The sequence below is a fragment of the Notamacropus eugenii genome, chromosome 1 (genome assembly GCF_028372415.1).
Source record: "Notamacropus eugenii isolate mMacEug1 chromosome 1, mMacEug1.pri_v2, whole genome shotgun sequence".
NCBI classification, from domain to species: Eukaryota; Metazoa; Chordata; class Mammalia; order Diprotodontia; family Macropodidae; genus Notamacropus; species Notamacropus eugenii.
In genome coordinates, this window is record NC_092872.1 from 460,559,082 (window position 1) to 460,575,926 (window position 16,845).

At 35.6% G+C, this 16,845-nt stretch overlaps 1 pseudogene; it reads right to left on the minus strand.

The window, feature by feature from the left end:
- Positions 1–456: 456 nt before the first annotated feature.
- Positions 457–15,367, minus strand: LOC140518424 (vacuolar protein sorting-associated protein 37B-like; annotated as a pseudogene).
- Between the last annotated feature and the right edge of the window lie 1,478 nt (positions 15,368–16,845).

Genomic DNA, 16,845 nt, shown 5'->3' on the forward strand with positions numbered 1-16,845 from the left:
TAATGATTTCTCTCCCAAATCAGGTTCCATGTAGAAAGCAAATACATCAAATTTAATATCTGTGTGTCCATCTGGGATTTTAAAAGCAGTAGAGAATCCCAATGCTGCTTTGTTCCCAAGCAAAGACAGTTACTGTCTAGTTCTGGCCTGATCAATGTGGAGTTGGCTTTTGAAAACCAAACTAGAATCAAACATGCTGAAATGAACAGTAATGGGAACATAACTCTAGATGTGGTTGAAATAATAGCTAAGTTTTTCTTCTAACCAAATTTTTCAGCTGGTGGGACTAGAATATTGAGAGATCTCACTGAGAGTTGCAAACAAACCTAGAGTAGGTCAGCTTCTTTCTCCAGCCCAGCTTATAAAAACCTGCTGGATTTATACAAATCAAGTAGCATCACACTACCTACCAAAAAATCTAGGATTCTAAAAATACAACATGTTGATGCACAAGAAATGGAGTCCCCAGACAAGACGGTCTGATCTTTTTTTCCTCCCAGGTGAGCAGATCTCAGAAGGTTTCCCATGGATCAGGGAAGAGTTTCATGAGGAGTAATACAAACTCCTAGCACTGACCTAGGGATGGAGGTGCAGCTGCAGACTCACTGATGGATGAAGCCAGGATGTGGAGGAAGCCTCAGAGGAGGTCTCTGAGGGAGGGTCAGAGGGTATCCTGGCTGAGGGTTGTAACTAAGAGACAGAAGGATCACCCTGGGGGGAATAGAAGACCACTGCAATCCTGGGTAAGGAAGAGCCTGTCCTGATCCCGTTACCACCATAAATGGAGTTGTGATCTAGCAGGGACTAGGGGTAGTGATGGAAGGACACACCAGGGCCTAACAGGAGGCACACTGGCATCTGAAGATGGGTAGGACACCATGGGAGCTGGTGTTGGATCTAGCACCCTGGGCTGCAACTGAACTTGGGCCTTTGGAAGTCTCTGGCCTTTAAGCACCTTTTCCTGAAGTTTCTCAATTTTTACTCAACATAAATGAGCTAGTTTCCATTCATTTTGATATTCATGATGAATGAATCTAGCAGGACCCCTCCATCAAGGAACTTCTCTGCCAGTACTTAATAGACAATTCGATCTTCAAATGCAGGTCTCAAGAGAAGCATAAAAAGGTAAACAGGGGGGAAAAAAACTTGTTACTCAATTTGGGCAAACTGTTTACCTCCCTATAAGGGAAGATGATACCTGTTAATCTTGAGAATTGTTCATCTATTACAAAATATAAAAGAGATATACATAGAGGGAACAGGTATAAAGTAAATGAAGTCAGGTTAAAAATATGATTTAAGTATGAGAAGGGATTGTAACAGGAGGTGTGAAAAGGAGGAAGCAGAAAATGGTAAATTACATCACAGGAAGAAGTACAAAATTATAGTAGAGGGAAAGAGGGGAGGATGATGAGCATTGTTTGAGAGGCACTCTCATCTCATTTGTTTCAAGGAGGGAACAATAAACTTAGGTAGATAATCCTAACTAGCTCTATAGGCAGTAGGAGGGGAAGGGGGAAGAAAGGGGAGGGAAGCTAAAAGGGAGGAAAGAAGCAGTAAGGGTAAAGGGGAGTAAAAGGGAAGGGGGGTAAAAGAAGGAAGGGAGGGCTGCAGGAGGAGGTGGTGAAAAGTGAAAACTATTGAAGAGGGGAAGGGAGACGGGAGAGCTAAAAACACAAACGGTGGGAAAGAGGTTGGAGGGAAATACACAGATTGTAATCATAACTGTGAAATGTGAATGGAATGAACTCTTCCATAAAATGGAGACGGATACCAGAATGGATTAAAAGCCATAATCCAACAATATGTTGCTTATAAGAAACACATTTGAAATGGGGGGATATACACAGGATAAAGATTAAAGGTTGGAGCAGAATATATTGTGCTTCAGCTGATGTAAGAAAAGCAGGAGTAGCAATCCTAATCTCAAACAAAGCAAAAGCAGAAATAGATCTAATCAAAAGAGATAAGGATGGAGACTATATCCTGCTAAAAGGCACCATAGACAATGAAGCAATATCATTACTAAACATGTATGCTCCAAGTGGTATAGCATCAAAATTCTTAGAGGAGAGGTTGGGGGAGTTGAAGGAAGAAATTGACAGCAAATCTATAGTAGCGGGGGACCTCAACTTCCCCCTCTCTTAACTTCATAAATATAACCTCAAAATGAATAAAAAAGAGGTTAAAGAGGTAAATAAAAATCTGGATAAGGTAGATATGATAGATCTCTGGAGAAAACTGAATGGGAATAGAAAGGAATATACCTTTTTCTCAGTGATACATGTCACATTTACAAAAATAGACCATGTACTAGGACATAAAAACCTCACAATCCAGTCCAGAAAGGCAGAGATAATCAATGCATCCTTCTCAGATTATAACACAACAAAAATTTTATGTAGTAAAAGGCCATGGAGAGATAAACCAAAAATCAATTGAAAACTAAATAATCTAATCCTAAAGAAGGAGTGGATTAAAGAAGAAATCATAGAAACCATCAACATCTTCATTCAAGAGAATGACAATAATGAGATAACCTATCAAATCTTATGGGATACTGCAAAAGCAGTTCTTAGGGGAAGTTTTACATCTTTGAATGCCTACATAAAAAAAATTTAAAAAAGAGGAGATCAATGATTTGGGCATGCAGCTGAAAAAGCTAGAAAAAGAACAAACTGAAAATCCCCAAGTAAATACCAAATTAGAAATACTGAAAACCTAAGGAGAGATTAATAAGATTGAAATTAAGAAAACTATTGAATTAATAAATAAAACCAATAGTTGGTTTTATGAAAAAACTAATAAAATTGATAAAACTTTGGTCAATTTGATTAAAGAAAAGAAAGAAGAAAATCTAATTACTAATATTAAAAATGAAAGGGATGAACTCACCTGCAATGAGGAGGAAATTAAAATAATAATTAGAAATTACTTTGCCCAACTTTATGCCCAAAAATTTGATAATCTAAATGAGATGGATGAGTATTTTAAAAAATACAAATTGCCCAGATTAACAGAAGAGGAAGTTAAATACTTAAACAACTACAACTCAGAAAAAGAAATTGAACAAGCCATTAATGAACTCCCTAGGAAAAACTCTCCAGGGCCAGATGGATTTACAAGTGAATTCTATCAAACATTTAAAGGACAGTTAATTCCAATACTATATAGATTATTTTTGAAAATTGGGGAAGAAGGAGGGCTCCCAAATTCTTTCTATGATACAAATATGGTTTTGATACCTAAACCAGGAAGAGACAAAACAGAAAAAGAAAATTATAGACCAATTTCTCTAATGAATATAGATGCAAAAATTTTAAATAAGATTCTAGCAAAAAGAATACAGCATCTTATCATGAGAATAATACATTATTATCAGGTAGAATTCATACCAAGAAAGCAGGGCTGGTTCAATGTTAGGAAAACTATTAGCATTATTGATCATATCAATAACAAAACTAACAAAAACCACATGATTATTTCAATAGATACAGAAAAAGCTTTCTTCAAAATACAACACCCATTCCTATTAAAAACACTGGAGAACAGAGGAATAAAGGGAACTTTCCATAAAATAATAAGCGGTATCTACTTAAAACCCTCAGCAAGCATTATATGCAATGGGGATAAGCTAGATGCATTTCCAATAAGATCAGGGGTGAAACAAGGGTGTCCATTATCACCACTATTATTCAATATGGTACTAGAAATATTAGCTGTATCAATTAGACAAGATAAAGAAATTGAAGGAATAAGAATAGGCAAAGAAGAAACTAAGTTATCACTCTTTGCAGATGATATGATGATATACTTAGATAATCCCAGAGATTCAAGTAAAAAAACTACTTGAAATAATAAACAACTTTCACAAGGTTGCAGGTTACAAAATAAACCCACACAAATCTTCTGCATTCCTATATATTAGCAACAAAGTCCGACAGCAAGAGATAGAAAGAGAAATCCCATTTAAAGCTAGGGTAGACACTATAAAATACTTGGGAGTTTACCTGCCAAAACAAACCCAGGGACTATATGAACACAATTACAAGATACTTTTTGCACAAATAAAGTCAGATTTAAGTAAGCGGAAAAATATCAGTTGCTCGGGGGTAGGCCGAGCTAATATAATATAAATGACAATTCTACCTAAACTAATTTACTTATTTAGTACCATACCAATTAAACTATCAGATAATTATTTTCTAGAGATGGATAAAATAATATCAAAATTCATCTGGAAGAACAAAAGGTCCAGAATATCAAAGGAACTAATGAAAAGAAATGCTCGGGAAGGTGGCCCGGTGCTACTAGATCTCAAATTGTACTATAAAGCAGCAATTATCAAAACCACTTGGTACTGGCTAAGAAACAGAAGGGTAGACAAGTGGAATATACTTGACACTCAAGACACAGTAGGCAAGGAATATAGCAACCTCCTGTTTGATAAACCCAAGGACCCCAGCTTCTGGGATAAGAACTCTCTGTCTGACAAAAATTGCTGGGAAAACTAGATAACAGTGTGGTGGAAACTAGGCATAGACCCATGCCTGACACCATACACAAGAATAAAGTCCAAATGGGTACATGATCTAGGTATAAAGATTGATACAATGGACAAACTGGAGGAGCAAGGAATAGTGTATTTATTAGATTTATGAAGAAGGGAAGAATTTTTTAATAAAGAAGAGATAGAAAGCATTATGAAATGCCAGATGGATGACTTTGATTACATTAAACTGAAAAGTTTTGCACAACCAAACCCAATGCAACCAAAATTCGGAGGGATGTAGTGAATGGGGAAAGAATTTTTACAGCAAATCTCGGGGATAAAGACCTCATTTCTGGAATACATAGAGAACTCAGTCAAATGTACAACAATACAAGTCATTCCCCAATTGATAAATGGTCAAAGGATATGAATAGGCAGTTTTCAGAGGAAGAAATAAAAGATATCTATAATCATATGAAAAAATGCCCTAAATCACTTTTGATTAGAGAGACTCAAATCAAAACAACTCTGAGGTACCACACCACACCTATAAGATTGGCAAACATGACAGAACAGGAAAATGATAAATGTTGGAGAGGATGTGGGAGAGTTGGAACACTAATTGATTGTTGGTGGAGCTGTGAGCTCATCCAACCATTCTGGAGAGTGGTTTGGAACTATGCCCAAAGGGCTACAAAAATGTACATACCCTTTGATCCAGCAATATAGTTACTAGGACTGTATTCCCATGAGATCATAAAAATGGGAAAGGGCCCCTCATGTACAAAAATATTTATAGCAGCAGTCTTTGTAGTTGCCCAAAACTGGAAATCAAGGGGATGCCCATCAACTGGGGAATGGCTGAATAAGTTGTGGTATATGAATGTAATGGAGTACTATTGTGCCATAAGAAATGATGAACAAGAAGACTTCAGAGAGGCCTGGAAGGGCTTATATGATCTGATGCTGAGTGAAAGGAGCAGAACCAGGAGAACTCTGTGCACAGCAATGACCACAGTGTGCAACAGTTTTTTCTGGTAGACTTGGAACTTCCTAATAACGCAAGAATTTAAAAAAATAATAATAATAATTCCCAATGGTTTTCTAAGGTAAAATGCCTTCCACACTCAGAGAAAGAACTATGGAATTCATTTGCAGAACGTAGCAGATCATGTTTGTATATGTGTGTGTGTGTATTATGTTTTGATTTGTTATATGATTTCTTCCATTTATTTTAGTTGGTCTACGCAGTATGACTATAGTGAAAACGTATTCAATAGAAAAGTACATGTAGATCCTATATAGAATTGTATGGCATCTTGTGGGGGAGGAGGGTGATGCGGGGTAGGTGGGGGGATAAAAATCTAAGTTTTTTGGTAGTGATTGTAGAACGTCAAAATAAATAAATTATTTTAAAAAAAACTAGGCTAAACCAAATGGCAAAAGAAATTCAAAAAGCCAATGAGGAGGAAAATGTCTTTTTTTAAGCTTCTTTTAATCCTATTTTCTTTTTTTTTAATTATTTTGTTTGTTTTCAGTGTTCTACAATCACTTCCATATAACTTAGATTTTGTGCCCTCCCTTCTCCTCCTTCCCTGTCCCCTACCCCTCCCTCCCTGAGACAGCATACAATTTTATATAGGTTCTACACATGCATTCCTACTGAACACATTTTCATCTTAGTCATGTTGCATAGAAAAATTAAAATGAATGGGAGAAATCATAAAACAAACCAAAACATAATACAAAAGAAAATGATCTGCTACAATCTACAATTGAATTCAATAGTTCTTTTTCTGGATGTGGAAGGCATTTTGCCTTAAGAGATCACTGGGAATTTTTTCAGTCCTTGCATTGCAATGAAGTTCGAAGTCTACCAGAAAAATTCTTTGCACACTCTGTTGCTATGTACAAAGTTTGCCTGGTTCACTCATCATCAGTTCAAATAAGTCTTCCCAGGCCTCTCTGAAGTCTTCCTGTTCATCACTTCTTACTGCACAATAGTATTCCATTACATTCATATACCACAATTTATTCAGCCATTCACCAACTGATGGGCATCCCCTTGATTTCCAGTTTTGGGCCACCACAAAGAGTGCTGCTTTAAATATTTTTGTACTTATTTTGTACATATTTGTACATACAACTCTTTCCCATTTTTATGATGTCATAGGGATACAGTTCTAGAAGCGGTATTGCTGGGTGAATAGGTATGCACATTTTTGTAGCCCTTTGGGCATAGTTCCAAATTGTTCTCCAGAATGGCTGGATCAGCTCACAGCTCCACCAACAATGAATTAGTGTTCCAACTCTCCCATATCTTCTCTAACATTTATCATCTTCCTGTTCTGTCATGTTAGTCAATCTGATAGGTGTGATGTGGTATCTGTGAGTTGTTATAATTTGCATCTCTCTAATCAATAGTGATTTAGAGAATTTTTTAATATGACTATCTACAGCTTTGATTTCTTCCTCTGAAAACTGCCTGTTCATATCCTTTGATGATTTATCAATTGGGGAATGACTTGCATTCTTATACATTTGACTCAGTTCCCCATATATTTTAGAAATGAGACCTTTATCACAGAGAAGAATGTCTTAAGAAGCAGAAGTGGCCAGATGGAAAATGATGTCCAAAAGCTCACTGAAGAAAATAATTTCTTAAAGATTAGAATGGAACAGATGGAAGCTAATGACTTTATGAAAAATCAAGAAATTATAAAACAAAACCGAAAGAAGGACAAAATGGCAGAAAATATGAAATATCTTATTGGAAAAACAACTGACCTGGAAAACAGATCCAGGAGAGACTATTTAAAAATTATGGGACTACCTGAAAGCCATGATCAAAAAAAGAGCCTAGACATCATCTCTCATGAAATTATCAAGGAAAACTGCCCTGATATTCTAGAACCAGAGGGCAAAATAAATATTGAAAGAATCCAATGATCACCACCTGAAAGAGATCCAAAAAGAGAAACTCCTAGGAACATTGTGGCTAAATTCCAGAGTTCCCTGGTCAAGGAGAAAATATTGTAAGCAGCTAGAAAGAAACAATTCAAGTACTGTGGAAATACATCAGAATAACACAAGATCTAGCAGCTTCTACATTAAGGGATCGAAGGGCGTGGAATATAATATTCCAGAAGTCAAAGGAACTAGGACTAAAACCAAGAATCACCTACCCAGCAAAACTAAGTATAAGACTTCAGGGGAAAAAATGGTCTTTCAATGAAATTGAGGATTTTCAAGCATTCTTGATGAAAAGACCAGAGATGAAGAGAAAATTTGACCTTCAAACACAAGAATGAAAAGAAGCATGAAAAGAGCAGGTGGACTTCAGAAAAACCCGGACTTAAAAGAACTGATGCTGAGTGAAGTGAGCAGAGTCAGGAGAGCATTGTACACAGTACAATGTGTACATTGTACACAGTAACAGTGTGGAAGGACTGTTTCTGATGGTCTTAGCCCTTCACAGCAATGCAAGGACCTCAAACGTTTCCAAAGGACTTTTGATGCAAAATGCCATCCACTTCCAAAGAAAAAACTATGGAGTTGGAACACAGAATAAAGCAGACTATTTTCTCCTTTGTCATGTTTTGTTTTTCTCATGGTTTCTCCCATTCACTTTAATTCTCTATGCAACATGATTAACGTGAAAATATGTTTAATAGGAATGTATTATAGAACCCATATAAGATTGCATGCTGTCTTGGGAAGGGAAGGGGAGAAAATTTGGAACTTATGGAGGTGATTGTTGAAAACTGAAAAGAAATAAATCATTGGAAAAAATCTTATTTTAGCTTTAACTTTATCTGTGATCATGATTACTATGCTTGCTGTTTTACATAATAAATTCTACTCTTGATGTTTAAAAAAAAAAAGAAGAAGAAATGGGGGTAGTATAGGATAGAGAAAAATACAGTTAGTCTTTCACGGCATGACTGTTATGGAAGTGTTTTGTATGACTACACATGTAGAACCTATGTCGAATTGCTTGCCTTCTCCATGGGGTTGGTGGAGAGGGAGGAAGGGAGAGAAGTTGGGATTCAAAGTTTTAAAACTGAATGTGAAAAATTGCTTTTACATGTAACTAGAAAATAAGACACAGGCAATGAGGCGTAGAAATCTGTCTTGCCGTACAAGAAAATAGAAGGGAAGAGAATGAGAAGGTAGGGCTGGGATAGAAGTGAGGGTAGATTGGGGGAAGTGGTAATCAGAATGCGAGCTGTCTTGGAGTGGGCAGAGGGGAGAGATGGAGAAAAAAATTGTAACTCAAAATCTTGTAAAAGTGAATGCTGAAAACTGGAAATTAATTAATTAATTTTAAAAATTAGAAAAACAGTGTCACTGTTACTATGAACAATGTTCTCTTGGTTCTGCTCACTTCACTATTTATTATTTCATTCACATTTTTCTATGTTCTTCTAAGATCAATGAGCTCATCATTTCTGCATAGCACAGCAGAATTACATCATGATCATATACCACAACTTATTTAGCCATTCCTCAATTTATGAGCATCCCTAAAATGTCTTTGCTACCAGTTCTTTGCCACCACAAAGAGAGCTGCTACATGCATTTAAAACCTATAGGTTCTTTTCCTTTTTTTCCTAATCATCTTTGGAAATACATCTAGACCTAGCAGTAGTGGAAGGCTCTGTGAGTTTACAGGGGAAACACATGTTTAAATAAGACAAAATCTTAATCAGATCAGTGCATGGTTGAGTCAAGGAATCATGGTACCATTGGCCCAAAGATATTACCAGATCAATCTGACTGTATTTGAGAGGATCATAATATGGATATATCTATGTAATTCCAGAAATGGAGATCATCCAGGCCAGTGGATTATGTCAACAGCTAAAGTAAATAATTCTCATTCCAATGTAATTGCCCCTCACCCTTTGACATCAAATTAGGAGGCAATATGATATAGGAGAAAGAGTCAGTCAGTCAATAAGAATTCATTAAGCTTCTATTGTTTGTCAGGCGCTATACTAAGAGCTGGAAATACAAAGAAAGGCAAAATGTAACCCCTGCCCTCAAAGAGCTTCCAGTCTAATGATGGAGACAAATGCAAATAACTGTGCAAACTGTGAACAAGATAAATTGGAGGCAATCAACAGAGGAAAGGCACTTTCATTGAGGGAACTGGGAAACTTCCTGTATAGGATGGGAAATCATGGGAAATCAGAAAGACTGAAGAATACATGGTTACCTCAAAATCCCTCTGTATCTTCACTCATTATCACCTTGTTTAGTCCCACTTCAGAGGAGAAGGTAATCTCCTCCTTGTGAAAAATAACCTTTCTACTGACATTGACCTGGTTTTCGATCTCTTCTGAGAACTTATGCCATTCCTCCTCCTCTTCTTCTCTCTCTCATCTTTACTCTTTCTACCTATTTCCTTTTTGCCCACTATCTCAAACTCAGATTTCCATTATCATAAGAAATACTCCTTGATTCCTCAATCAACCATATATTTCTTCTCCCTTTTACTGCTTAACTCCAAAAAAGAATTTTTCTTAAGGCATCTATTTTTCATTATAAACTTATTCAACTACCTGCATATAACACTACTCTATTAAAATTTCCTTCAAAGACTAACAGGGGTATCCTTTTCAAAAATAAATATTTTCATCATGAACTTTGTAGTCATCAACAAATAAGAACACTCCATATATAAATGATAGAAAAAAGAGAATTACATATGAAACAAGAAATTACCACTTTCATATTTTTTTAAAGTGTACATGGTGGTAACAACACTGTATTTGTCTGTGTCTCCTTCTGTACTTTGTTCTGCTCTCTTAAGTGTATTTTAAATATTTCATTGACTTGTATCACTATCACTACTTTAACATTCCCCTCCACATGACCCCCTCCCAAAATAAAAGTATTCCCTTATAACAAATGTTGTCAAACAAAACAAGTTCAGACTGCATTAAAAACGTATGGATCATTCTGTACCTAGAGTCCATTACCTCCCCATCCAGAGGTGGGAACTGAAGATCATTATCAGTCTTCCGGAGTTGGGATTGAGCATTGCATCAAGCAGTTTTAAGTCTTTCAAAGTTGTTGTATTTAAGAACATTGTAATTCATGTATAAGTTGTCTGCATTCTGCTCACTTCCTCTGTATCAGTTCATAAAATTCATATCAAGTTCCTTTGAATTCATCACCATGTATACCTAAAAATTCTGAGTATGTCAGATTTATGGTTTCATATGTAACCTTCTTTTTCTCACCACCCATTTATTAGAAATAAAAAATCCACCTCCTTCCTTCTTTTTATACTAGGATATTCTTTTACTATTCCTTTTCTTTCCTCTCTTCAAATCCTCAAAACACAACCTATCCAACATAGCCCATACTCTATTTTTCTTGTGTAACTCCCTCAAAACCACTAGAAGACATTAAGGTTCAAAAGAGACCCTTGTTTTTTTCATCATCTTCTCATTCACCTAGGCTTAGAGCCTTAGAGCTATATCTGACTCTTCTTTCTCCCTCATCATTATATCTAATCAGCTACTGTCTTGTCAATTCTACCACCTCAATATCTCTTTAATCTGCCCTCTTCTATCAACTTACCACCCTAATTACATCATCTCTTGACTTGTAATAGCTTCCTAATTGGTTTCCCTGAGTCCCTTATCTGTCCTTCACATAGCTGTCAAAATAATCTTCTAAAGGCAAAAATCTGGTCATATCATTCCCCTTAAACCTTTAGTGTCTCCCTACTGAATCTAGAATAAAATAAAGACAGCTCTGTCTGGCACTTAATTACTCACACAGCTTGACTCCAACTTACCCTTCTAGATTTATTTTACACTACTTCACTCACTTTATGTTTGAGGCAAACTGGATTACTTACTGTTCCCTGAACTTAAGTAAATGCTGAGTTTGTTGAACTATATAATACTTAAAATATTTTCTTCACTGGATTATTTATTGTGAGAAAAAGAACTTTGTAAACCTTCAAGTCCTATAGAATAGTGAGTTGATAATGGAAGAAGGAGGAGGAGGAGAAGAAAGAAGAAGAGGAGCAGGAGAAAGAGAAGGAGAAGAATTGTCCTTGGAGTCAGAAAGGCCAGAATTCAAGTATTCTCTCTGACATATACTGGTAATATCATCAGAGGCAAATCACAACTTGTCAGTTTCCTTGATGACTCTCTAAGACTCTTAGTTTTCTTTCCTTATTTTTTGGAATCTTATGGGAATTTGCATAGGTGGATAGAGTTTCTTCATCAAATATCCTTTATATAAATGAAATTGTAGGTCTAATTTTAAAAATATATTTCAAAAATGGAACCTCTATAGAAATTGTTATTATTAAGAGGTCAGTTTTCTTGTAAATGAATGCTAAAAGTTTATAGGCATATGGATAACTTATACTAACCTAATTTCCTTCCTAGAAGTGAGATAGGAGAAAGTAAGAAACCTAGACTTCTGCTCAAGATTACTGCTTAAACAAAGGCACACAGCTCAACTCCCACTTACATACTCCAATAAAAATCTGAAAATTAACACAATCAAGAAATCAAATATACTATAATAAGTGACTTCTATACAAGAACTACATAAAAAGTCACCAAGAAGCCCACCGGAGAGGGGGAAACCAGCAAAGCCAGTGTCAACACAGATTAACAGTCACTGCTTCACAGAAAGACCACATCTGAATCAGAGAGAAGCCATAAAAACGTTTAGACCGCTGGGCTACATGTCAGGAAGCAACAAGACTGGAGAATCCCAAATAGAAAATCCCATAGGGGTTAAGAACTCACATAGAAAATGTTGGAAGCCAGAAGAAGCCATAGATATCAATGCAGGCACTATAGTACTCAGGTCAGAATACCCTGAGGCTCCAACATCCCTAGCACTTGTATCTGAAATTCCATAGAGGTCTATGAAGATACAGCGTTCTAAATAGCAAGATTTCAGATGGATGTAGCACTTGGAGACAGAAATCATCACAAGAACTGGAGTTCCAAGTAGAGCCAATAACTCCCTCTCCCCTCCCAAAAAAAAGCATAGCTGGGATGTAATGGTAATTTAAATGGGAAGAGCTTTCCTATTCATTAAGAGGCCCATGTGACCTGCTTAAATCACATGGAAGCCTAAGTCACATGTGGTAGGAGCAGCATGCTGAATGGGTGGAACAGGGAGGGTGAAACAAAGCTGAAAGGAAATTAGTCATGAGAGCAGTCAGAGCTAGGAAGGATACAGACAAGCAGGCAGCTGACTAGCATGAGTGAAAGAGCTTGTTTGTTATTTTGTTTAAGGGAGCCTGCTTATGGTTTATTTAATGGATCTGGTTTGTGGGGAGCCTAGCAGAGAGAAGGCTTGGGGATAGTGTTGTCCTCTACATTGTTATTGTGTTACTATGATGGATCTGGCTTTCTGGTGTTGGGATTTTGCTTTCTGGTATCTGAATAAATGTTCTAGTTCTGTCTTCCATGTGAAGAGTCTGCTGTATTTCACAATTCAGAAATACACCAGGATATTCATGTGTGCCATTGGTGCTGTAAATATCGCATTGGTGCTGCAAGGGGGCAGAGTCTAAGGCTGACAATGAGTTCCAGCTCAGGAATTAAAGCTAGAGACATGCATATATAAAAGAAGGCACTATAAGTAATAGTTGCAAATACATATATGCCCAGAAATCTAACTAAGAATTAGGAAATAACCATGAAACCCACAAACATAAACTCAAAGAAAAAAATGAACTCTCCACAAGAACTATAACAACTATTAGAAGATATTAATAAAGATATTTTAGATGATTTAAAGCTCAGGAAGAAGGAATTGGAAGGACAGCAAACAGTTTAGAACAAAAAGTGATATCTTACCCATGTAACAGATTCCCTGAAAGATATAATAAATCAAACAGATCTTGACTTGATGAGATGGCAAGAAATATTAGACTACATTCAAAAGATTAAAAAATAGAAGAAAATGTAAGGTATCTGATATAAAAAAAAGAAATAACCTGGAAAACAGGTTAAAGAGAAATAATTTAATAGTAATTGAACTCCCTGAAAGCCATGATTTTTTAAAAAGTCTGTACACTATATTTCAAGAAATCATAAATAAAAATTATCCTGGGCAAGGTGAAGATTAAAAAAATCTACCAATCACTTTCTGGAAAAAAAAAGTCCAAGAATTGCTATAGCCCAAATTCAAAAGTCTTATATCAAAGAAAAATACATGTGCAAGCATAGAAAAAGAAAACATTGAAGTATCAAAGAATCATAATCAGGATCATACAAAACTTTGAAGCTTTTATTTTATGTAAGAGTAGATGATGGAGTACAATATTCCAAAAGAAATATGCTTACAACAAATGCAAACTTACCCTGTTAAATTGGTATCATCTTACAAAGTGAGAAGAGGAAGAAGGAAATGAACCTTTAATGGAACAGAAAATTTCAAGTATTTCTAATGAAAAGACCAAAGATAAGTTGAAACTTTAAAATGGAAACAGGAATCAAGTAAAGACTGGAAAGGTTAATTTATATAAGCTATTAGAAAAAGATAAATGGTGATGTATTATTAACATTATAATATGTGAAGAAACTTGTCCTTTCTAAATCTTAATGTCTTCAAACGTTATTGTGGGAGTTAAATAAGAAAACAAAAAGAAGGGAAAGTAAAAAAAAAAAAGAATATTCTAGTATACAAGGAAGGAAGAAGGCAGTAAATTTTAATTCTCATAATCGGGGTATTTGAGAAAAAAGTATTCAAACACGGAGAAAGTAAGAGGGGAAGCAGCCATCAAAGAAACTTCACTCATATAAACTGGACAAAGGATAGTTGAAAACACATACACACAGTATTTGGTATAGAAATATATTAAAATAGACAGGAAAATAAGGTGGGAAGGGAAGTTAAGATATAGAATAATACCGAAAAATGCAAAGTCATAAGCAAAACAAACCTCCTAATCCTGAAGGAGGAGATATTTAAAAGGGAGAAAGCAAAAGAAATGTAAATTACTAAAACTTGAGATACCCATCAATTGGGGAATGACTGAACAAATCTGTGGTTTATTAATTTAATGCAATATTATTGCTTCTTGGAAAATAACAAAGAAGCTGATTTCAGAGAATCCTGTACAGTATGAACTGAAGCAGAATAAGGTGAAAGGAATGAGACCAATTTATGTGAAAACAATAACATTATTTTAAAAAATAACTTTGAAAGACTTAAGGGTTTTAACCAAATCATGACCAACCATGTCTTCAGAGGATTTGTAATGAAATATGTCATTCGTTTCCTGACAGAGAGGTAATGGACTCAAGGTACAGAAGTTTACATATTTGGACATGACTACTTTGTATGTATTTTTTTTTTTGCTTAATTATGTTTATTTGTTACAAGACTATTTTTATCTGTTTTTAATTGAGGAGAATATTGAAAGGAGAAGGTGATTCATATATAATATATTATATAAAATTTAATCTAATATATTATAATATATATCATAATGTTATAATAATAATATCAGAAAAAAGATGACCATTGAAACATTTTTTGAAACCTACAAAAGAGAGCAGAAGGGAATTCAGAAAGGAAGCACAAAGAGGTTAGTTTTTAAAGTAACATGTAGGATTCATTATAGACTTTTTTTAAAGTAAGTAATATGAAATGGAGATTAATTGTTTCATATAAAAACCTCTTTTTATGCTCTGCTGTACAGGTAGAAATGTTGTTTGTTTGTTCGGGTGTTTAACTTTAGAACATTATTTTTTCATTTTTAGCTCAACTCACTCCAGACTGTTCCACCTCCTCACCAGCTGTCTTGTCCATTTCAGGATGACTCTGCCCTGAGGCTTGCTCCACTGATTTGTGAATCACTCCCAAGACTGCCATTTCTTGTGGGACTTCTAGTCATGCTGCTCACTTCACTCCCAGATCAACACCATCTCTGAACTCCTCTACCTCCCCAAGCTGTCTTGCTCAGCTCTGGATGACCACTTCTCCTTCCAAGTTCCCCTTTATGTTTTGTCTTCCCCATTAGAACATAAGCTCCTTGTAAGTAAAGACGTTCCTGTTTTCTTATATTTACATCCTCAGCTTTACCACAGTGCCTATTACATTGTAAGCACTTAATAAGTTTTCTTTATCAATTTAAAAAGACAGAAGGAAGGAAATTGGCAACCTTTTCTTCTTGTTCAAAATATATTATTTCTCCCCTATAATGGCTATGCCAACAGAGATGTTCAAAGTTGTGTTCACAGATATTTGGGCAGGATACAAAAGTAGTTGTTAGGATGTGAGACTCTGTGTGAAAGACGGCTATCTCTTAGCCAACAAACCAAAGCAGATGTTTGACAGAAAAAAATATATCTAGATGTACTGTCCTTTACAAGATAAGAACTCAGATCCAAATCTTGAAAATTTCCATAAAAAAGGACAGCTTAGATTTTTACTCCTTTCAGCAAAAAAAGAAAATATTAACCTAAGCCAAGGCAACTATAGGAAACAGACATTAATTATTGATATATGGGCTTGAGCTCTTTCTTGTAATTAGAGTAAAGGGCTCTAAACTGCCAAGTTCTTTCAGGAACATCATCTGCCCGATTTCACAGGGGTTTGGTAATAATTTCTAGCTTTGGGACTTTATTACGGTTGTGAAAACAAGTATGGCCTTCTGTGTATAGCACTGAAAGAAATAGTAGAATTATGTAATCATAGCGTGTAAGAGCTGGAAGGGACTCTGGAAAACATCTGGTCAAAGAGTTCCTAATCTTTTTTATGTCATAGACCCCTTAGGCAGTTTGGTGAAACCTAGGGCCCATTCTCAGAATAATGTTTTTTAAAGCATAAAACATGTAGGATTTCAAAAGAAGCTAAAGGATAGTGAAAATAAGGATATAAATTTCCCATTCAGGTTCACAGACCTCCCAGAAATCTATCCATAGACCTCTTGGGAGCTTCTGGACCCCAGATGATTTAATTTCTAATGAAACCCTTACATTTTATAGAAAAGGAAACCAAAGCTCTGAGATAGCAAATAGCTTGTCTGGTATCATAAGCTAATAACTCAAAGATGTGACATTTGTACTCAGGGCTCCTAACTCCCAGGGAGGCATTCATTCAGGTAACCAGCCTCACAAAGAATTTGGTAGACTCTCCCTCTTTTATATTGCCTTTTCATTTAGTATTCATGGAGCTCTAGGTGGAACTTCATTCATATCCCAAGAGGATACTTTGTATTCTTAGCCTAACATTATGAAGAGAAGCGTGAAATGTCAAACATTTGCTTTTCTGGGTGTAGAGACTGTTTTTCTTTCTTTTTTGTCTTATTTTTAAAAGTTTTATTGATGTTCTATTTTTTTAAAAGTAGC